The 24624-nt window shown below is 37.9% G+C and overlaps 1 pseudogene; it reads right to left on the reverse strand.

Moving 5' to 3' along the window:
• Window positions 1–2880: 2880 nt before the first annotated feature.
• On the reverse strand, window positions 2881–3812 carry LOC149218909 (NDR1/HIN1-like protein 1 pseudogene; annotated as a pseudogene).
• Window positions 3813–24624: the final 20812 nt, after the last annotated feature.

The following is a 24624-nucleotide window of genomic DNA, read 5'->3' on the forward strand; positions in this document are numbered from 1 at the left end:
TCTCTATATGCTCATCTTCTATCACTACTTTTTAATCTAATGCATAAGCCCCTTTGGTAGCCAAGTGCTAAATTTCTTCTAATATTTTCCTAGACTCTGTCAACTTGTTTAATTGGCTTTCCCTTCTACTAGGGGGTGTCTCTAATTGGGCCTTTCACCTTAGTGAGTAGCATGCCTCGCCAACAAATGATATCTCGTCAGGGGTAGGTTGAGGCCCTTAACATCGAAATTGGGCCCCGTCCCAAGCTCCAAACATTGCGGCCATATTCCACTCCTCCACCCCTTCAAAAATCAAAGAGGAAATTCGTTAGCTAGAAACCTTATCTACTAATGATCACCAAGCTTACTCTAATTTTGACATCCAAAATGAAGTTCCTTGTTGGGTTCCCGATGGTGGTCTTACTAGAGGATGACAAAGCCAGTATCTTATTTCCATCACCCTCCATTAGTAAATAAAGACACTACTGGGCAGGGTCTTTAAGGAAAAGCATGAGGATTGCAATGATATTATAACTTGTCTTAATGAGATTCAATGAGTCTAATGGCACAAACGCTTTTGTCTCGTCAACCTAGATGGTCAGATGACTCACATAGAGGGCCATCTTCAATATGGTCTCAAACCCCCAGTTCCAACATGCATAACACATAAGATTGGACCTTAGTCACTTCCTCAAATAATTGATGCTTCTCTTAGCCTCTTGGCTAATGTTTTGTACTTTCAACAAAATAATTTCTTTATGCAGTTGAGTAGCTAGTAGTAACTCGTACTTGAAATTTTGTATATCTAGTCCACGACATGTTAGACAGTTGAAATGCAACCCAATTTATTTTAGAATGATTTTAAATGATAAAAAGTAGACCATTCTCAATAGTTTTGGTTTCCCTAATAACAAATTGTGACAATGCTAAGATTACATATACTATTTTAAAACAATAGAAACCTTATATATATAATTTATATTTATTCCATTTTTAAATTCCAAAATAAATTTATATAAAAAAATAATTTTAAATATCTATCTTATATCAAAATATAAATATAATTTTAACCCTATCTAATTATATAATAAAAAACACTAAATTAAATATTTATAGAAAACAAATTTAAACTAATGAAAATAATAATAATAATAATATATGTATGGGGATCATAAAACTATATTACACCTTTTATATATATATATATATATATATATATATATATATATATCTATATTTTCTCAGTGAAAATCATAAAATAATATTGTTTATATATATATGAAGATAAATTTCAATTTAAAAAGAAATAAATAAATAATAATAATAAATGTATGAGGATCATAAAACTATATTACACTTTATATATATATATATAACTATATTACAACTTATATATATATATATAGAGATATATTTTTTTCCTCAATGAAAATCATAAGATAATATTGTTTATATATGAAGATAAATTTCAATTTAAAAAGAAAATGTTTAAATAACATTTTACAGCAAGAACACAACAATTTTAAATTTATTTTGTTTGTTATGTGGAAATTTGATGATAATCATTTGTTATTAATGTGTATCACTTTACATTTTATATAAATTTGTCAATTTCAAATTTAGGTGTGTTGTTATATGCAATTTTTTTATAACAATGGATAGGTAAGCTTTAAGATAAATATTATATTTTCTATAAATTCATAAATTTCAAATTTCAAATTCACTAATTTATGAAATGTGCATTATTGATGTTCAACTAGAGAATGCCACTGCTTCAATCTTCCCTCCATATTCCATTTTGTGCCTATAAAAATTTCTAATCTTTCTCCACATTCCATTTTGTGTTTATAAGAATTTCATTTACACTTAATCAATAAAAAAAATTAATGACAATAAATAACCTTATAAATACTTCAACTAAACAAATTATCAAACTTGATCTCTATCTCAATCGCTCATTAAAATTTATCATAAACATATTCTTTTTTATATCTATAAAAAAAAATCATTTATAACCACTCAATCAAAAAATAATGACAATAAATAAACGCATAAATACTACAACTAAACAAATTATCAAACTTTCCTCTATCTAAATCTCACTAAAATTTATAACGAACAACTCAACTTAAATATTTAAAGGTCACATTCACCATTTCAACGTACTTTTACCTATCACTTCATACTTTTTTAACTTTTCAATTTTTTCTAATCCTGAAATAAAACTTAATACTTTTTATATTTTGCTAGAAACAAAACTTTCTATGGAACGTCAAATTCGAGTCCTGAGAGCAAGTACCTCGAACCATTAATAACTTTTAATTATAACTGTCCTTGAATTATAATTATACTAAAGTCTAGTAACAACTGCACATTAATAGCAATTAATAGGGTAGGAATTTCAAATCAAAATCACATTAATAGCAATTAATAGGGTAGGAATTTCAAATCAAAATCACTCGATTTTCAAATTAAAATTGCTCGTCACTTAGCGTAGGAATTTCAAATCGTCTAGCAAATTTGATGGTTTAGAGATCAAATTTAGACAACTCTATCAATTTGATGGTTTAGACAGCTCTATCAAATCGGAATCGCCTTTGATGGTTTAGACAGCTCTATCAAATCGGAATCGCCCTTTGACCTGCAAGGTAGGAATTTCAAATCAAAATGTCCAAATTTCAAATTAAAATCACCCGTCATATGTTCAATTCATTTTAACAAAAAAAATTGAGTTATATGAAAATTTAATAGCTATGAAAAATTTCTTGCTGTATTTAACGAGCATAAACACGGCACAATAAAAGCTATTGTGACAAATGCCATCCATTGCGTAACTGCATGTCTTAAAGGAAAACTTATAGATACAAAATCTCTACAATCGCAATGTGGGACTAAAATACTCGGATTTATGAATTTATTTACGGAATTTAGGGGCTCAGTATCAGGACAACATTCCCGCGCACCAGATCCAGAGCCTCACACAAACAACAGAGCAGTCGAATGGGGAAGGAATTGCTCAACTTATTCAAATCAAACCAGAAGCAGACTGACTGGCTACCAGGGAATTAAATTACCATGGAACTCTGATAAATTACAAAACCTCCACACTGAAACCTAAACCTCCACATGGCATCTGGTGCCGGGCTGCAGAGGAGCTTGGCCTCCATTGCCGTTATTGCTCAGCCACACGATGGCTTCGCAATTGACATACAAATGATAATGCCCAGATCTCCAGCTGCCCACATTCCAGCGGACCCTTCCGTTCATTGTCAGACTCAAGCTCAACGACCCTTTCAGACTCTCATAATTCAGGTGGTCACAGACGACGGGAGCCAAGGGAACGGAATTCCCGTATAAAATGGGAGCCAAGACGTTGATATCCTTGTGGTCCTGGTAGAAAGGGGGCAACGGGAACTCGGCCGTGATCTGCTCATCCAGATACGAGGCGTAGGTGCTCAGACTGTCGTAGATGACACCGATCCTGTCATTGGGGTTGCGCGACACCACGGTGAACTGCAGGCTGGAAGTGAGCAATCCGTCGCTCACATTCAGCTCGCTCACCGTAGCGTTCTGCAGGTAGAACCGTGGCTTGTGCGGATGCAGCGCCAAGAAGATGACGAGGATCACGAACAGCACGATGCAGCAGAACCTGCAGGAATCTCTTGAAGGGCAACTCTTCCCACCTGTGGCCATGGCGGACGCAATCGTTGCGAGTCACACATCCCTTGGCGGACATGGCTGGAATTTTCTGCTCGGTCCCCAATGCAAAATTCTGACCACAAACCACCGGAAAAACCCCAAATTAGCACTGTAATGCTCAGAGCCTTACCACTTCTGACTGTTGGCGTCAAGGTTGAGTGGGAAGGTTATAGGTTGGTGAATTTTATAATAAAAAAAAAAAATAATGTCTTTTATAATAAAAAGAAAAAATATGCTATACATATTTAATTAATTAGTGGTTTATATAACTTAATATAATTTTATAAAAAGTAATTAGAAGTAAAAACAATATATACGAGGTTTAAATCTTATATTTTTCAAAAACATTTTAACACATTATATCTTCATATATTTTTATATAAAAAATGTTAAGAAAAAAATATTTTAATGTTGTATGGAATAAAATATCCAATAAGTTATGAATAAAATATTTTAATATAAATTAATATTGATGTATATTTAAAAATATACTAATAACAAAAAACCAGTTTAATGTGCTCTAATAAAATAGGTCGATGCACATATTATGTAATCTCTATAACATTTAAAAATACAATTTAAACAATAAAAAATTACACATTATATTTTTGTACTCTAAAATAAATTTCCACCTGAATAAATTTGATTTCTCTAAATTCATTTATGTGACACTCGGATTCAAATTTTACATTACGACTACTAATTTAAAATTTTTACTAAATAAATCTAAACACATTCCAATTCCAATTCTAATTTCAATTTCAATTTCAATTTCAATTTCAATTTCAATTTCAATTTCAATTTCACAAATACTTTCGTCCTTTAACATCGTCCGATCACGACACTTGCGGGTAGGGTAGCTATGGATGTACAAATAAAACTTTGTGTCAAGGATTAACGCTGAAACTCTAAAGAATTTTCCTACGACTAATAAAATGATTGCACTTTCTCTCGTAGTTGTGGAGAGATTATGGGTCTTTATTTTGATTTAGTGATCATGTGGTATCCTTTTTTTTTTTTCAAAAGGTGGAAAAACCTATCAAACTCAGTTTTGTCAAACCAACAGTGAGGACAGCCATCTCTGGCTGCTATCCGCGAATGTTAGTTTAACACATCATTGTTATCAAGGAAAACCACGCCACCTGAAATAACCCGCTGGTGGTCCGTAAGGGAGCAGGCTTTCACTCCTGCCAGATGCCTCTAGGTCTTGGGGCGTTAACCTGTTTCCTTACGTCCGAGGAAGACGAGCTCTTAGCCAAGCAGAAGCAGTTTTAAGGCATACTCCAGGCCCATTCCCTCATGTGGTATCCTATGCGTGGAGACTCACCTATTAATGTTAATGATTTTGTATTTTCGGATAGGTCGGAATTTTATGAGTAAATTGTTTATAAATAATTTATAATTATTATTATGGTAAATTAAAATAATTAATGTTTTTGTATTTTTATATAGGTTGGAATTTTAAGGGTAAATTGTTTATAAATAATTTAAAATTATTATTATTATTAGTGTAAATTAAAATAATTATTAGAGGAAATATAAGTAAAAAAATTGTTTTAGTTATATTAGGCACATTTATTTTTTATGGTTTTTTTAGGTTTACATATAATGAGAGGAATAATATATTTTCATTTATTATTTGTTTGTTTGTTTATGATTAGGGTTTACTATTGCATTTGTGGGCTGAAGCATGCAACACAATTGTATATGTGCAAAACATGAGTCTTCATCGGATTCTCGGTATGAGCACACCAGAAGAAGTATTTTTAGGGAAGAAACCAAATATGTCACACTTCAGGATCTTTGTTTCAATAGTTTACTGTCATGTTTCCAAGGACACAAGGAAAAATCTAGAGTCGACAATTTAGTTAGGGATATTTGTGGGGTACACTGATACACCTCACAACTATCGGTTGTACATGATATCTCACGAGATGATAGTTGTTCGTAAAGATGTGAAGTTAGATGCAGAGAAGGCTATGAGATGTTCCCTTGTGAGGGAGATTCATTTGCCTGTAGATGAGGAGCTTTTGGCTTCAAAGGAAGAACCTCAAGATGTTATGGAGTATACACAGGCAAAGGAGCAGAGAGTGGAAGCACCCACTCATGCAGAGACATCTATAGATGGAAGGAAGCACACTAGAGAAGCTCACATATTATTGCATGATGCTAGAAAGAATATGGGAGCACCCACATCACACCGCAGGAAGAGGAGGTCACCAGATCGGTACACTGGGTACATGGCTTTGATGAGTGAGCTAGTTGAGAGAGAACCATCATCATTCGAGGAAACATTGCAGAAGCCAATATGAGTTGATGCCATGGTAGAGGAATATGATTCCATAGTCATAAGCAATGTTTGGGAAGTTGTCCCAAGATCAAAGAACAAGTCAGTGGTAGGTTCGAGGTGGATTTATAAGGTGAAGCAAGCAACAGACGAAAGCATCGAGAAACACAAGGCCATATTTGTGGCCAAGGGGTTCTCTCAAGTGGAGGGAATTGACTATGAGGAGACCTTTGCTCTAGTAGCAAGGTACTTTTCTATCAAATCAATTCTAGCACTTGTAACGCAGATGGGATGGAAGATCCATCAGATGGATGTGAGGACAACATTCCTCAATGGAGTGATTGAGGAGGAGGTGTACATTGAACAACCAGAAGGATTTGAGACCTTCGACAAAGAGTTGCATGTGTGCAAACTCAAGTGAGCATTGTATGGATTGAAACAAGCACCCCATGTTTGGTATACTAGGATCAACAATTGTTTCACTTGGTTGGGCTTCACCAAAAGTGAAGCAGATGCAAACCTTTACCATATTGTTGCTGATGGTAAATTATTGATTATAATATTATATGTTGATGACTTAATTTTAACCGATGATGAGAAGCTTATCAAGTCTTGCAAATAGGATCTTGCAAGAGAATTCGAGATGAAGGAAATGGGACTCATGCATTATTTCCTGAGTTTGGAAGTGTGGAAAGGAGATGGGGAACTGCTTGTCTCTCAGGGAAAGTATTCCAACAAGATACCGAAGAAGTTCCACATGGAGAGTAGCAAACCCATGGAAACTCCTCTAGCAAGTAGTTGGAGGAAAGAGGATGCCACTTCAAGTGAGGAAGTGGAGGCCACTATTTACAGGAAACTTATGGGTTCACTTATGTATTTAGTGAACACACGACCAGACATGTGCTTTGCAGTTAACCAACTTAGTCAAGCAATGGTTAAACTAGACAAATTGTATCAGAAGGAAACCAAACATGTGTTGAGATACCTCAGAGGCAATACTCAATATGGTCTTTGGTACAAACAGACAAAGGGAGTGAAGCTTCGAGGCTTCACAGATGCAGATTGGGGAGGTAGTCCATTAGATCATAAGAGCACTTCAGGAGGAATCTTTAGTATTGGGTCAACAACTGTTTCTTGGTACAACAGAAATCAAAGATTAGTTGCACTCAGTTCAACAGAAGTAGAGGACATGGTTGCTTGTCAAGCAGATTGTGAAGCTATCTGAATGGGAAAGATTATTGTTGGGTTATTTGGTCAGATGATGGATCCCACTGTGATTTACTGTGACAACGAGAGTTGTATCAAACTATTTGAAAATCCAGTTTTTCATGATTGATCCAAGCATATCGACATTCAGTATCACCATTTACGAGTTTGTGTGCAAATGCGGATCATGTTGTTGGAATATGTTTTACAGAGGAATAAGATGCAGATATTTTGAAAAAGGCATTGTCAAGAGGAAAATTTCGAGTTCCATAGAGACAAGATCAGGGTATTTGATAATCCCTTTCTTGTTGAGAGGGAGTGTTGAAAATGTCAACAAAAAAATCCTGATTTAATTTTCCCTTGAATTAAATTAGGAGAAATTAATTGTAATTCCACATCAGAAGACAAGAAGAATGTGTTAACTAAGTTAATTTCACTTAGTTGGCTGAGTTAATTTAAGTCGAGGGCCTGGATTGAGTCATGTAGAGTGGTTCCTAATTTTTAGGAGCCTAGGTTGAGTTTAATTTGAGTTGTAATAATTTAATTCAGTTAAAGTCAGTTAAACTAGTTCCAACCGTTGGAGGAGCTAGTAGGAGGTATAGCAATGGGGTGCAACTTCAATGTTCAACTAGTTAACTGATAAATCAACCATAATTAACTCATGTATGCATGAAATTCAAGTTATCTAGTTGAGATTGGAGTTCAAGGGCAGTGTAATATCAGTTGTATAATTTACCGAGTTGTATAGGTGGTGCATGCAGTCAGAGAAGGGCCTATAGGGATCACACAATTCATGATGCGGGTTTACCTAATTAATAGGGGGGTTAATTCCTTGAGAAACAACGCAAGGAAATAGGAGCTTGGAAGGCATAAAAATTGGCTAAGTATTGGCCATAGTCATCTTGCGAGGTAGTGAGAAATATTATACTTGTGCAGAGATTGTTTAGGCTTGAACAAGCATTGTATTTCTTCTCTATATTTTGACTAATGCAATACAAATAGGAAGACATTTTCAACAGTTTCTTTCCCCTTAGATAAATATCTGACCATATGTGATTGAATCCTATCTCATTTTTATGTTGTGATTTCTTGATCGATTAATTGTTTCCGCCGATGAGTAGAGTAGATTCAAGTATTTTGTTTTAGCATATTACATAAGTAGTTTGATCTACAAGGAATTTTTATAAAACGCTTTATCCCTAGCTTTTCATAGATTTAAAACCTCTTCAGGACTTAGTTGAAAATACTAATGTTTTCAGGTGGGGAGAGCCACAAAAACAAGCTTTCAACACTATTAAACATGCTATTGCAGAGACACCTACCTTCATTAGTATTGTTTTCTCTAAGAGTTTCTTTTGTATACTTTTGCTTTAGATTCAACTTATGTTGTTGTGCTTACACAAAAAAACTGATTTAAACATAGAAATCCCTATTGCTTTTATCAACTCCACTTTCAAGTGAGCATAATTAAATTATGCACCAATGGAAAAACAAGCATTTGTAGTATATAATGTGGTTAAACATTTTCATTTCTATCTGCTTAAATCTAAAATAAAAGTGATAGTCCCATACTCAGCAGTTAGAAACCTATTTGTCCAAAAGGAACTTGACGAGAAAAGGGCTCATTGGATGACAACCTTGCAAGAATTTGACCTTGAAATTACACTAGCACAAATGATCAAAGATCACGGTATTTGCAAGTTAGCCATTGAGTTTGTTTCTCCTCTTGGTGATCACTCCACTTTTCCTCTCTTAACAATGAAGTATCTTATAAAAAATTAAATCTCATGTCAAGCTTATGATTCTAATTCATGGTATTCAAACATTAGATTTTATTTGAAAAATGGTATAACTCTCTCTCATCTCAATTCAACTCAAAGAAGGGAATTGATATTAAAATCAACTTCTTATCAACTCATATAAATAATGTCATTTTTAGAAAGCATTATGATGGGGTGCTACTTCATTGTCTAGAGGAGGAAGATGCCACAAAAATACTCCATGAACTCCATTTTGGCCTTGCTAGCGGTCACTTTCGCTATGTTACCACTACTCACAAGGTGTTAAGGGAAATATATTATTAACCAACTTTATTTAGAGATGCCCATACCCTTGTAAGGAAATGTGAAACATGCCGAAAAGTATTGGTAGGCTAAAGAAACTTACTTTTCCCTTATAGCCTGTTTTTGTTGAAGCTCCATTTCAACAATGGGGCTTGGACATAATTGGACCTGTAAATCCTTCCTCAACCAAACAACATAAATATATTATAACTACAAATTATTTTACAAGATGGGTTGAGGAAACACCTTTGCGTGTAGTAAACACAAATCAAGTTGTTAATTTCTTTGAATTTCACATCATCACATGTTTTGGTGTTCTGAATCTCTTGTCTTTGATAATGCATTATAATTTTCATCTCATGAATTGGGTGCATATGCTATAGAAAAATGAATAAATATTGAAGGGTAGAGCATGGAGTTGGGTTACACTTTTTGGCGAAATGAGGGCACATTTTGCTGAAAAACAGATGCTTGATCAAGCATTTTTAAGTGCTTGATCAAGCAATTTTTAAGCGCTCGATTGAGTTGTTGAGGCGCTTAAAAATAATTTTATCAAGCGTTTAAACAAATTCTCGATCGATCCGTTTTCTAACCCGAGTTAACGGCGCGATCTGGAGTTAATACCATTAATAAAAGTTGGTAAGGGCACTGGCAAGTTAGCCTTTTAATGGCTCGATTGAGTTGTTGGTTAACCACATATGCTGATTTACCGAGGGTTACTTTAACACTCGATCGAGCATTTTTATTTTAAATTTAAGCGATGATCGAGTGTTTAAAGCACTTGATCGAGTTCTTGAAGTTTTAAAAATTACAGTTTCGACACCTCTTCCGCAGATTTATCTGCAACTTCATTTTTTACCCTATTAGACTTAGGGCAGAATTTGTCCTTAAGTGGCGAGGTTGATCACGTTGGATTCATGAAGAATCCTCTATTTAATGGCATATGAATTTGACACTTTTGAATTCATATGATATTTTTCATCTAATTTCTTTTAAACATAACACTTGAATTTTTTTGGGCAGTGTCAAAGGGGCTGAATAAAAAATCAATAACATAAAATATACACAATGAATTAAAAAAAAAAACCACTATCTTTGTTTACGAATCGTCTTAAAAAAGGTTCTCTTGATTTTTCAATTTATTTAAAAAGTTGAAAAAAATCTTATGTGAACACATGTGTCTCCAAAATGTAATTGAAATATTACTTTGACAACTTTGAAAAATAATAAAAAAAATATTTTTTCATAAAAAAAAATAAATTTTTAATATGAAAAATTAGTTCTCTCTATGTAGATCATGCTCATATATATATATATATATATATATATATATATATATATATATATATAGTAAAGTACACATTTTAGAGTAAGTTACGCTACATGAAAACACACATACCTCTTAAGTTTTGCGAAAATTTGTAAGGACATATATTGCATTTAATGGAAAATTAAGAGATTATATGACATTAATTCTTTTTTGCAAAAAATATCATTAGGACAATAACATAATTATCCACATGTTATCTTTTTACTCCGAATCAAAATCCATAATTATTATATGGATTTTGAGGTGTGCAATTCCATAAAAGAGGACAAACTTGAAATTTCATCGCCATATTTGGCCCAAAAGCGTAACCAATCTTCATGCTTTCAGCGTTAAAAATCTAGTAAATTATTATCCATGGAGAAATGACCTCGTTGAACCTTAAAATAAAAATTTACTAAAAATTCTTAAAAGAACAGTCTCAGAAGATAAACAAAATTGGCATATTCATTATTCAATGCATTATCGTTGGATAAGGTCACACCAAAAGATGCCATTGGAAAGTCACCATTTTTTCTCATATATGGTAGAGAAGCTATCGTGCCTCCTCACATCTTTCTTCCTTCTCTGCAACTGTCTCAAATTGTTTAAGAAATTAAGTCATAAACCATGGAAAACAAAATTTATGACATTAGAATTGAAAGAATAGAGACAAAAAGCTTAAACCAAGTTTGGTTGACATCACCAGATTGTCAAATGTTGCTTTGATGATAAGTATTCTTCTAATAGGAATTTTGAAGTTAGTGATTTTGTTCTAAAATGGGATAAGGCTCGCGAGGACAAGGGAGAGCAGACCAAGTTCCAAAAGTTATGGTTGGGACCTTTCATTATTACAGAAAAGATTGGACCCAACACATTTTAAATGCAAAATATGGAAGGTCAACTTGAGTCACTCTCGGTAAATGGCCAACTTTTAAAGAGATATTTTGCATTATCTTTGTTTGGAGATTTCTGTACATATTCTTTTATTTTTTAGTTTGATTTCCTTTTTCTTTTTTTTTTAGTGTGTTAATTTATGTTTCATTCCACAGTAAGTCTAATTGGGAACATATTTAACATCTTTTCTTTATCAATTAAATTATTAATTCATGTGTTGATTACTGAAATGTTTCTTTCAGTTTGATCTTATTATGCATTTCTTCTGTTCAAAGGTATCCTTTGCTTTGCTTTAAAAAAAAATACAGGATTCCTTTCAGTTCACTTCTGTTGAGAGGAATTCATAGTAAACATGTTATATTTTAACAACATTATCTATATAAAGTTGGAGACTCAAACTGCTCATACCATCCCAGCTCATAAGGAGCATATTTTCCTCCGCATGCGCTAAGTTTATAATAATATTTTTCAGAGTGTGATTCAAAAATATAAAATTATTAATTGGAAAATAGGATGTCTAATTACAAGAGAACCTACCATGATCATAGGTCCTTCCAGAGATGACATTACCACTGTTAGTCACCAACCAAAGGTAATGGCCTTTAGTCATATGGTTGAAAGATTAGAGGTCTCATCATGAGTCGACTTGTTAATCCCTATTAGTTCCTGTGAATGGCATTGCCACTATTTGGTTACCAAGCCAGGGTAGTGGATTTCGATTAATAATAATAATAATTTTATTTACTACTTTTAACTTTGCATTTGTTTCTAATGGATGGGATACTGACACATCTTAGCATAAAAGGTAACCCTGTTGTTATCGGGAAATCTAGTGTCCACTGGGAGCTGCTAGTCCCACAAAGACTGGTGGCTATCTTAGAAACAAACAAACTAAAACTACTTCCGTTTTCCTTTATGAGAAGTAGATAAGAGGGGAACAAATGACACCAACCTCAGTCTTGCGCTTAGTTCCTTGCTTGGTTCCTCTCCCTTCTGACAGATCCTTGCCGCTTTGCCTTCATCTACCCAGCTTCAAAGAGCACCTGTGGAATCAAAGCAGCATAATACTATCGAAGAACAGAGATCTACAATCATAAACAATAGAGGACCAGATATATATTGACCACACAAATGCATATATCATCAAACATACAAGAATGTGGAGGAAATCTTGAATAGCTTTATTAACATCAAGAATAACAAAGAGGATTACAACCAATTGTTCTGACCCAGAGTCATCCTCCCAGCATGAAAGCCCTTCTTCACCTCATGAAAAGCTTAGATGACCCAACACTATGATATTCCAACAAGAAACCAACAACACTTCTTTACAAGATACAAAATTCCAGCCTCTGGATCTTTGGGATGAGGGATCCATATATAGATGATTGCAGGGGGGTGAGTTAGATTCTGGGATTTTGATTAGTGTCCTATCTCTGATAGTTCTTGATTCCACTTGGAGATTGATGATCTCTTACTCATCCCTGGGCGAATTCAGAGAGGCAAGTGTCACAGGAGAAGTTTCTGGAAGATGCCATGACGATCCACCTTGCAAACTGTCTCTACCATTTCTCTAATCTCACCCATCGCACCCTACAGAAGGACTTTCCAGTATGCATCGCACCTTTTACATTGGGCAGGTGAGATGCATCGCACCCTCTGCACTGGGCAGCCTGTATGGTCTAGCTTTGACCAGTTTTGAGCAATTCTTTGTGGAGAACTTCTGGGAGATGATGTAATCAGCTGACCTTATTCCTTTAGGGTGTGAAGCAACACTTTTAGGGACTTAGGAGCCCTTGGTTTATGGACATGTATGATTGAGGTTGCAGTGCCAAAAAATGTCTATAACAGTTGCCCCCTAAAGCATGAGGTCGTTAATCTTTTGATGTCGGGTGAAATACTTTATCATGAGGATCTGAATTTTTTTCGAGCTGGAAGGCGACCTGTAATAAGATACAATACAATACGTTATCTTCATAATATTTTTCATGATCTAGCTGAGGTGGGCATTCCCATGCTCAGCTTTATAAATTCATTTTCATGTACATAAGATAGACAACTGTCTGTGTGGCAGACTGATGATTCTGGTAGAGCCATCATTGATATGCTCTTAACCTGCAAAATGATACCCAAATACAGAATATGCGAAGAAAAGATACCCAGAACACAGAATAGCAATGATTTTATTATTCAGAGATGTTACCGGGAAAAGTGTCTATTTAGAACTGCTCTATCCCACTAAGGTGTGACAGCTGCCTTAGAAACAAACAGAGAAAACTACTTTTGTATTTCCTTTATGAATTAAAGATAGAGGGGGATAGAAAGAACCGACCTGTGTCTTGCGCTAATCCTTTGATCCAATCCCTCTCTTCTTTGACAGCTTCCAGCTACTTGCTCCCTTACTTTCCCAGCTTCACCAAGTACCTGTAAGATCACAGAAGAAGAAAACTATACAAAGACATGGATCTATATTCATAAACAGCTTAGGATCAGATTTAAGCTAACCATACAAATGTAATAAGCATCAATGATACAAAAGCATGGAGGAAAAACTCAAATAGTTTTTATTGATATACAAGAAGATCCAGGAGGAGTTACAACCGATGATCCCTGATCCAGCATCAACCTCCCAGCAAAGAAGCCCCTCTTCACCTCCAACAAAGCATAAATCACCCAATACTCTGATATTTGTCTCAAAACCAACAGCAATTCCTTACAATGTGCAAAATTCCAGCCTCTGGATCTCTGGGATGAGGGATCCATATATATATGTATGCAAGGAGGATGAGTCAGCTTGTGATTTGATTAGTGTCTTCTCTCTGTCCGTTCTTGCTTCCACTTGGAGACTGAAGGTCTCTTACTCATCCTTGGTCGAATTCAGTGAGGCAAGTGTCATAGGATAAGATTATGGAAGCTTCCATTGTCTTTCCACCTCACGGAATGGCACTGCCATTTGTCATTTCCCGCTCAACGCACCCTCATAGTGCATTTAGGTGCGGTGCAATGCACCCAGCTAGTGTATTTAGGTGCTATGCAACGCAGCTAGCCAGTGGAGCAGCTGAAATGATCCTGTTTTGACTTATTTTGAGCAGTTTCTGGTGGAGAACTTCTGGGAGAAGCTGTAATTTGTTGACCTTGTTCGTTTAGGGGTTAGAACAACACTTTTAGGAACTTAGGAGCCCTTGGTTTATGGACATTTCATGCTTGGAGCTGCAAGGCACAAAAATGTCTATAACAGTTGCCCCATAAAGTATGAGGCCGTTAATCAGGTGAAATGCTTTATTATGAGGATCCGAAGTTCTTTCAATGCTGGGAGGAGACCTGTAATAAGATACAATACAATACATTATCTTCATACCGTTTTCATGATCTAGCTGAGGTGGGCATTCCCATGCTCAGCTTTATAAATTTATTTTCATGTACATAGGACAGACAATCGTCTAAGTGTAGACTGATGATTCTGATAGAGCCATCATCCTTTTGGTAGGATGATTATCTATGCTGCAATACTGTACATTTTAATGTCTTTATTTCCCTAAATATATATCGCAGCCCGGATGGATGAAACTAGATCCGGGGTCTTCAATCTCGTCCGATCTTCACTCGAAGTACAAGTCGATCCATGTGAGAAATGATCTGAAGTCGAACATGGAAAGACATCGCTTGATTACTAGTCAATAATGTAAACTGTTAACAAGCGCGAGAGGAATCACCGATAATGATAATGACCCTCAAGGTACTACAGTACAATTCACGTGGTGTGAATAAAGGACTTGGCGTCGAACACCACGCAAAATCTTTCGGTCGAAGGCCATTGATGTAAATCTGTTGCCGGAAGTGAGAAACTTGCCATTAAGGCATGCAAGCTTCAAAGTACTGAATGGGGTGTTCCTAGATCAACTTCTTGGATAATGAGCTGATGTCGACAAGAAGTGATCCGTCAAAGGAGGGCCTTAATGAATCCCACATCAATGACATGGAATGGAGCAAATGATTTTGATGGAGGTGAAAACAATCTGATGATATACGATTCAGGGTGGCGGTCATGAAAGTATGGAGTATAATGTATGGTAGTGGGTGGGACACAGGTGACTTCTCTAGATGACTTCTCTTGAACATGTCGACGACACTTATGTGATGGATTGGTAGCATTAACCCCAAATGTGGATGGTATGGCGTGACCATGGTGATGTGACCGGTGAATGAAACAACCCAACCCGACTCGGACACGGAGTGGAAGTGTCATGTTCAAGAGCGACTTGCTACCAATAAAGATTATTTGAGTTTTCTTCCCAATTTTTCCCCAGTCATTGCTAACCAGTACCTCTTTATTTTTGTCAAGCTTGAGGAGGATAACATATGCTTGTTCTATAATTTGCCCTTCGGGAAAACCCATCGCTATGTTTTAACGAGCCTAGCGATAGTGAAACTCGTTCTCATATAAAGACAAGTTTGTCGCTATTAATCTTTTTAACGAGTTTAACGACAAAGATAACTCGGTCCTTTTCATTTTTAGAGAGTCTGAAAAGGTACGTAAAGGTAACTCCAAAATTCCTTTTTCGTCATCTAATCCCTTAAGTCCGAAAAAGTATAAAACAATACAGAAGGGATGAATTTTTGATAGTTTTAACGAGCCGAACAAAACAAGCGCTCGATCTTTTTGTGCAATAATCCCTCAGGTCCAAAAAGATTAAAATCTAGAGGAGGGATAGCACTTCCTGTCCCTTTAACGAGCTGGAAGGCCAAGGACTCGGCAATCTTTTCATATTTTACGAGTCAGTTGAAAAGAGCTTAAAGAAGACTCGTCTTTTGAGGAACGAGTGATAAAACGGGTAGTAGCTGATTCCAGGTAAGGTAAGGTAAGGTGACGGTGCAAACACGACCAAGGTTTTAATGGCTGAAGTACTACATTCACGGTGGTTATTTACCGGGGAATATTTCATTTTTTAACGAGCTTAAACGCGGGTGGAAACATTTGCTCGGTGCAGGTTTATTTTTTAACGATCTTGAACCTTGCGGTAACACTGCTCGATTGGATGGTCTTGTTTTGATTTTACCATAAATAGCTTTGTCCTTTCATAGATCGTACTGTATTTTCAACTGCTTCATCAAACTAGTCAGAAATGAACAATATTTGCTTGAAAACGAGTTAAAACGCTAATATTTTACTTTGAACTACATAAAAGTAATTAAAAAGTGTTTTTTACCTCTCATTTTACCATTTCATTTGAACTTGGTTTGTTGGAGCTTTGGAGGTGCTTTTCCCCCTCGATTTTCATCAGTTGATTTTGGGAGATTCCGTGGACGATTCGCGGCGCCGTCTAGACCAGGTAGGAGCTAAACCTGAGCTCTTTCATTTCATGGTTTCCATTTTGCATTTTGAGCCTGATTCCTAGCTTTTCTGAGCCCTTGGGGTTTAAGGAACTCGTTCTGCCATCAACGCACCCTCAGTGTATCGAAACCTGCGCTGAATGTTGGCCTGTCTAAAGGCTATCTGACATTCAACACACCCAGAACACTGCTGCAGGTGCGTTGGGCGCAAAAAGGGAATTTGATGCACAATTTTTTATGGAATTTTTCCTGTTTCTCACCAAAATCAGGACCTAACTCCTCTCTTGTTTGTTTTTCAGAGGTCTTTGGAGTAAGATGACCCTTACATGGCGAGAACGTGAGCATGAAGAAGAGGACCTGCTTGCCCTACATGATCCAATTACAGTGAACGCGCTGCGGAATTGTGGCTTGCTGAAGTTCTTCCACATTTCTAGCATGAGACAACAGATCAACTTACTGCAGTATTTGCTCGATGCTTGGGATCCTACCAATCAGGTTTTCCAGATCAGGGGCAAATCTATCCCCTTGACTGCAGTAGACATTTATTTCTTGACTGGCTTGTCGAGGTGAGGTGCCCCCATCTCTTTGTGAGGTTTGGCCCGAGGAGGCGATTCTGTGAGAGATTATGTCCGCCGGTACTGTAGAGAAGGATCTCAACCGAGTAAAGACGGCAAGATCATCATCCGTGATGTCACTGACAGATCCCTTAGGACTATTTTGTTTACTTTTGGTAGGATGGCCAGTAGTGCGTCTCTTCATGTAGCCAATCGATCTTATATGCAGCATGCCTTGGAATGCCTCCAACCGAAGGTGTTCAACTGGTGCGACGCAGTACTTCTTGTGATGAAAGAACAGTTGACCAAGATAAGGAACGGGAGGTTGAAGAACTTTGGGTATGGTTCTATTTTGACCGCCTTTGCCTTGGAGAAGATACCACTGATGTAGTCGCAGTACATTGCACTCGATTTACCTTCTCCTACTGAACCACGTATGCAGAGATGGGTTGACCATATGTCTAGGCATGCTGGCCAGTCTCAGATTTCATTTTCTGATACCTTCTTCAGGTGGTTTGATCGTCAGGAGATGGTTTATTCTGACTATCCATACGCTGGCATGGACTTCCGGGGTGATCCAGATTTAGTACTGCCGGATGGCGAGCAGTGGGGCGCCATTGGTAAAATCTTTGACCATATTGCTGTTTATCGTTTTTTTCTTATAATGTCCTTGTGCTTTATTCTATCAAGACTTTAATCAAACTCATGTGTACATGCAGATGTTGTTCCCGTTCGTCCAATAGTTCGCCTGAGAGTACCAGCTGCTGCCCCAGTAGGAGAGGCCATCGGAAGAGCTGTTCTTCGTGACCTCGATGTGGCTGAGGTTCTCACAGCTTTGCAGGAGCAGGTTGAGGGTCTCACTCTCGGTATCCCAGACGTGAGGACCGACGAGCTACCTTTGCGGTTACAACAGCATACTACTGGTGTGCCCAGACGATGGACTCGTCTCCTACGCATGATCGCACAGGCTGTGACTTGCTATCACGAGCATCATTAGACTAGGGTGCCCCCTAGTATTTTGAGTTTTTGGGTCATTTGACCGATTTTGTCTTGGTTACAGAACATTATGTGTAAACCATAAACAGTTATATATATTTTTGATTTTCGGAGTTTTGTTTTGGTTGAGTTACATGATCCACATGCAAAACATTGATGATATGTTTCTTTTTATAAATGTTGCAAATGTCTATCTAACACATAGTTTGCTAATGAGTCAGTCAATGTGTTTAAGTTTCTGGAAATATGTTGATATTGAATAAGATCAAATTGTCTTTCCAAAATCTTAACCCTTAGGAACATGCGATAAATAGCTGGGTTTCGGACGGAATATATACCATTGAGTTGTAGTATTACGAGTTGTGAGTCTAGCCTGACAATTAGTCGGCGTATACCATGAGTGATGGCATAAGAGAGAAGCTCTATCAACGCGCTATACTCAGCGATGTTATTCGTTGATCGACCAATACATACACCTCTGAAACTTACTAACTCGCCGCTTGGATCAAAAATGGCCCAGGCTGCGGAGGACAGGTTCTGCGAACTACAACTCGCTCCGTCGGCATATCCAACACATGGCTCCAATAGGTTTGACATCTACAATAAATGTAAAAATTGGATTACTTGACCAAAACAAACACTTTAGCGAAAACAAAAACATAACAAAAGCATGCTGGTTACCATTACGCATAGTAACGCTTGAGGTACAACCCATTACGGGGTTGTGCCAGTGGAATTCTGTCATAATCCATTAACTCGTAGGCTCCCTTTGCTAACACTTGTTTAACAATATAGGGGCCCATCCATAAAGACTTAAATTTACCTGCTCCCAATTTATCGGATTCTTGGTCGTAAAGCAAGACTAAGTCACCTTCCGAGAAGACACGGGGTTTGACATTTTTGTCGAACTGCGCCTTGACTCGTTTCTTATGGGCTTCGTTAGTCAAAGCGGCGTCACAACGGGTTTCATCCAATTGGATTAATTCCAAGAAACGAGCCTCTTCTTCTGAAGTTCTGGGGAGGAGATCAATTGCGAGTTTGAGAGACGAGATTTCACACTGGATTGGTAAGACTGCTTCCAGGCCATATACCAGTTGGAAGGGTGTGAACCCGGTTGCATTCCTTACCGATGTTCGGTAAGCCCACAAGGCTGAGTACAGGATTAGGTGCCATCTTCTTTTGTGAACTCCGATCATCCTTTGCAGCATGCGTTTCAGGACCTTGTTGATCGCTTCAACTTGTCTGTTGGCTTGCGGATAATACGGAGTAGAGTTGTCGTGAGACAACCCTAGTTTGGCAGCTAATTCGACCATCATGTGATTGCGAAAATGCGATCCATGATCTGTGACTATAGCCTGCGGTACACCGAATCTGGCGACTACATGATTGAAAAAGAAGAGGGCAGCTGTTTCACCAGTATTATCTAATGTAGGCATCGCCTCGGCCCATTTGGTAAAATAGTCAACTGCGACTATGATATACCCATGCCCCCCAGTCGAGGTGGGGTTACATGTCATGAAATCGATGCCCCATTTGGCGAATGGCCCAACAACAACTATTGGTTGTAGAGGTGCGGGTGGTTTTCTGGTTTTGCTATCAAAAATTTGACAAGCATGGCAACTTCTGACTGCGGTTATGCAATCTTTGAACATTGTTGACCAAAAGTATCCTGCTCATAAAAAATTTTGTGCTGTAGCATATCCAGATTGATGCCCCCCACACGCACTTGAATGGCACTCATTCAGGACTTTTTCGACCTCCTCATGGGTGAGGCACCTTCTCAGAACTGTATCAATACCACGACGGTAAAGTGTATCACCGACGATCATGTAGTCTTTTGCTTGGTATCGAATACGTTTTTGTTCAGAGTGGGAGGTGTTTGGCCTAAATTTTTGGGTTTGGAGATAAATGATTATATCCCCATACCACTCATTGCTTGTAGATATCAGAAACAAACTCTCATCCACGATTGATTCTTCGGATGTTTCATCGTTGGACGACGATGGGAGATCGCATAATAATTCTACGAAAACTAGAGCTTTCTTTGACTTGGATTTTACAAATTCCAGATCAAACTCTTGTAGGATTGCTATCCATTTTGAGTATTTGCCCCCTAGTAACTGTCGCGACAATATATAAGTCATGGGGTTGCAATCTGACAGAATGGTAGTTTTCCGAAAGAGGACATAGTGTCGAAATCATTGTATCGCTTGAACAGCTGCAAGCGCTAGTTTTTCAACGTAAGAATATTTGCTTTCTGTATCATTTAAGTTTTTACTTAAATAATATATAGGATGCTCAATTCCATCGACTTCTTGAACTAAAACCATTGCGATGGTCGTATCTGCTGCAGCCAGATATAGGTTAAAGTCTCTTTGATAATCAGGGGCGTACATTAATGATGCTTTCATCAGGGAATATTTCAAAGCATCAAAGGAAGCTTGCACAACCTGATCCCAGACAAAGGGTACCTCATTTTTCAAAAGACGTGTATAACCCTTAGCAAGTTCTGCGTAATTTGGAATGAACCTCCTCAGAAAGTTTGCTTTCCCTTGGAGTTTCTGAATCTAAAGCAAATTCGAAGGTGGAGGCAAATTTATGATTGCCTGGACCTTACATGGGTCGAGACGAATCCCATCCTTGGAGACTACAAAGCCAAGTAAACAACCAGAACCGACGCAAAATACACATTTGTGCGGATTGAGTCGTATCTTGTAGTGTCGGCAACGTAGAAATATCGCTCTTAAATGCTGCGGATGATTAGTCCGCTTTCGCGAATGAGCCGGAAGGTTGTCGAGGTATGGTTGAACGATGTTTTTGATGTCATGGAAGGCATAATTCATTGCCCTCTGAAACGTTGCCCCTACGTTCTTTAAACCAAAGGGTAATTTTCGATATCCGAATGTGCCCCACGGACAAATAAATGCAGTCTTTGACTGGTCCTTTGGGCGAATATTTATTTGATTATACCCGGAGAATCCATCCATGAATGAAAAGATTTCGCATCCGGCGCATTCATCAATTATCTGGTAAATGAAGGGTGTAGGGTAGTTGTCTTTTGGACAAGCTTGATTTACATCCCTGTAATCGACGCACACTCTAATTGTCCCTTGTTTTTTCATAACAGGGACAATATTTGATACCCAATCGGTTAGAGGAAACGGGTAGATGAAACCAGCATGGAGAAGTTTTTCAACTTCTGCCTTAATGGCAGCGGCTTTCTTGGGGTGCACCTGCCTTAGCCATTGTCGTACTGGTTTGACATCTGGATACATCTTAATTTCGTGTTCAACGATACTCGAGTCAATGCCTGGAATTTCACTGTATGACCAAGCAAAGACATCTCTGAATTCACAAAAAAGAGCGTTATATATTTCCAGTTCTGAAGGAGAACAACATTTGCCAACATAAATATTCTCTACAACATCTATTTTGGTCGAGATATTTATGGCTATAGTCTCTTCAATGTTGGACAAGTTTCGCTCGGAATCCACCATATTTACAGTATTTGACAGAAAATCAAAGACTGAAGGATGATAAAGGTCATTTTGAGTATCTTCTCCACAATCCGGAAGAAGAGAACGATGGTGGGAATCATTCCATGGTGCTCCTTCAATTACCATTGATTGGACAATTCCTTCGTCGGTGACATGCACTCGCGACCAAGGATCTGAAGGAGTACCATATTCTCTAGACCTATCTATCCAAACGCTTGATGAGCGTTGATTTGGGTTTGCCTCCCATGCTAGGAACATTGATTGCTATAATATTTCCGTTGGGCTTGGGGGCAAAACCACTGCATGATCCATGTCGATATCATTTTCTGAGATCTTTGTAGAAGATATCATGTTGCAGGTTCCTATCGTCGCTACTTCCACAGATTGATTGGAGGTGGAAGAGCGAAAGTTCCCATTAGTATAGGATCTTTTAGTAGGCCTACTCTGATATTCTGAAGCGAATGGGGGCTTCCATGGATCATGGGAATGCTTCTAGTAACTTGAGAACCATTGGGGAGGAAGTTTTGTTGTTCGACGATCGTAATCCCTCCTTGAAAGGGAAATGAAATCTTTCTAAAATAGGTCGACACAACAGCTGCCATGGCATAAATCCATGGTCTTCCTAGTAGGATGTTGTAATCAAGATTCCCATCGATGACTTCAACATCTATTTCTACCGTTTTCCCTCCTAGTTCAACTTTCAAGTTATTTAGGATACCATATGGGGTATATGTCCTTCCGTCGAATGCTTTTAATGTCGTCGAAGATCGTGACAAGGTTGGAGATCCTAAAGTTTTCTAGCAACTCATCGACATAATGCATGTAGATGCCCCCTCATCAATAGTTGTTCGATGAACAGTTTTGTTGAGGGCTTTCACTTGAATAAGGAAAGCTAGTTGAACTGGTAACTGAGGATCGTATCCTTTATGATCGAAGGATACAAGATTGGAATCCTTTGGGTCAATCCCACCTATGGCTGATAATAAAGCCTGCCTTTGGGATGGACAATTTTGTAGTACTTCAAGAGTCGACATAGCGGATGGCGATTGGGCCAAATCTTCCACTATGTTATAATGTTGTGCCGCTCTAGCGCGGAGATTAAATGTCGACTTGTGTACTACTCCCTTTGGCAGTTTTATAGTCAATTCAGGGATGGTGGGTGGCACAACTTCTGTCGAAGTTGTTGTCGAGCTACTTGGTTGATCTTTATCCTTGTTGTTCGACAGCTGTGGATTCCCATAATCTTTGTTCCTTGTCGATATCAAAGCATCATTTTGCTGTTTTGAAACCGACAACATTAGCACTTGAGACGGGGAAGCATTTCCACTTTCAACCATATTTGTTCCTGGATTTGGAAACGGATCAGTTAACACTGCGGAGGTTTTTGAATTCTTGAAGAATTTTTTAACCTCAGCTCTGTATGGACAATCTGCGGTCCAATGATCCTCATCGCATATAAAGCATGGAAATTTTGGTTTCCTATTTCCAGGAGGGTTTGAAGAAGATTTTTCAGGTGATGATTCCTCCTGTTTCTTCTTCTTCTCTTTTCCTTTCTTCTTGCTCCCTGGTTGTTTGGTTTCTTTGCCTTTATCTGTCGATACGACATTTACTTCCGAAGCAAGAAGTTCGTCTTTTGCATTTTGACCTGAAATCTTACGGGCCTTTTTGGATGTATCCTTTGTCGATTTCGTGTCTGTCGTGCCAATCACGCCATCGCCGACATGAGAGTCATTGTTTGATTTAGGAGGAGGAGGAATTGAGAATTCCGGTCTAGGGGCATCAGGTATTTTGTCGTAGAGCGTGCCGGACTGAGTGTAAATCAAGTCCATATATTGTGCACAAGCGATAACTTGCTCTTCTGTTACGACTCCCCCCTTTGCCACGTCTTCCGTGATGGAAGGCAGCAATGACTTGATAAACCATTCAGCTAGGAGCTAATCGGGGACGTACGTTTTTACCATCCTACGACGACGTCGCCACTCATGTATATGATCAGATATGTGAGTGGCTATTGTCTGTTTGAAGTTGGTAAGAAGTTCTGTTCCCGTTTCGTACCTTATTGGTAATTGAAAATGGGTTTAAAATGTTGTGGCTAAGGTACTGAAGTTGTCGAACGAAGCTCTAGGCAATTCAATGTACCATTTTGTTGCTGGACCCTCTGAAAGAGGCGAAGTCTTATCGAATCATCATTTAGGGTGTTTGATGAACACCATAGATGAAATGTCATCACGTGATTTGATGGATCTTCACCCGGATTTCCATTAAATTTAGGAATATCTGATGGAAGTTTATGCGGAATCGCTGGCCACCAAGGGGCGTAAGCAATTGGATCGTTTGTTAACCGATTTAAATCAAGTAACTCTAAGGTTGCCACAAAGGGTAACTGTTGATTCAGGTTAGGTGAAGCATACCCAGGATAAGATGGGATTTCCTGAGCAGTTGGTCTTTGCATACCAGCATAATGCATTTGATGCTGGTATGTTTGGTAAGGTTGGTGGACATGACCATTGTAAAATGGTTGATTTTGACCGTTTTGAATGTACGGCTGTCCACTGTTCGCAAAGATTTGCTGCTCAGAACCTTGGTATACTTGTTGGAATTGCGGTTGTTGGTATTGCACCAGCCATGGTTATGAAGCCATGTGTTGTTGCGCGATACTAACCGTTTGACCAAGGTGAGGGGTAATTGTACCCGTCTGGACCTGCGTCACTCCACTAGTCGGCGATTGTGGTTGAGTCGCAGGGTCAAGGGGCTGTTGCATTACAACCTGAGAAACCTGAGGTTGGCATACAACAGGCAGCGTTTGAAC

The sequence above is a fragment of the Pinus tabuliformis genome, chromosome Q (genome assembly GCF_031772625.1).
Source record: "Pinus tabuliformis cultivar Carrire ecotype Pingquan chromosome Q, CPIR1, whole genome shotgun sequence".
NCBI lineage: Eukaryota > Viridiplantae > Streptophyta > Pinopsida > Pinales > Pinaceae > Pinus > Pinus tabuliformis.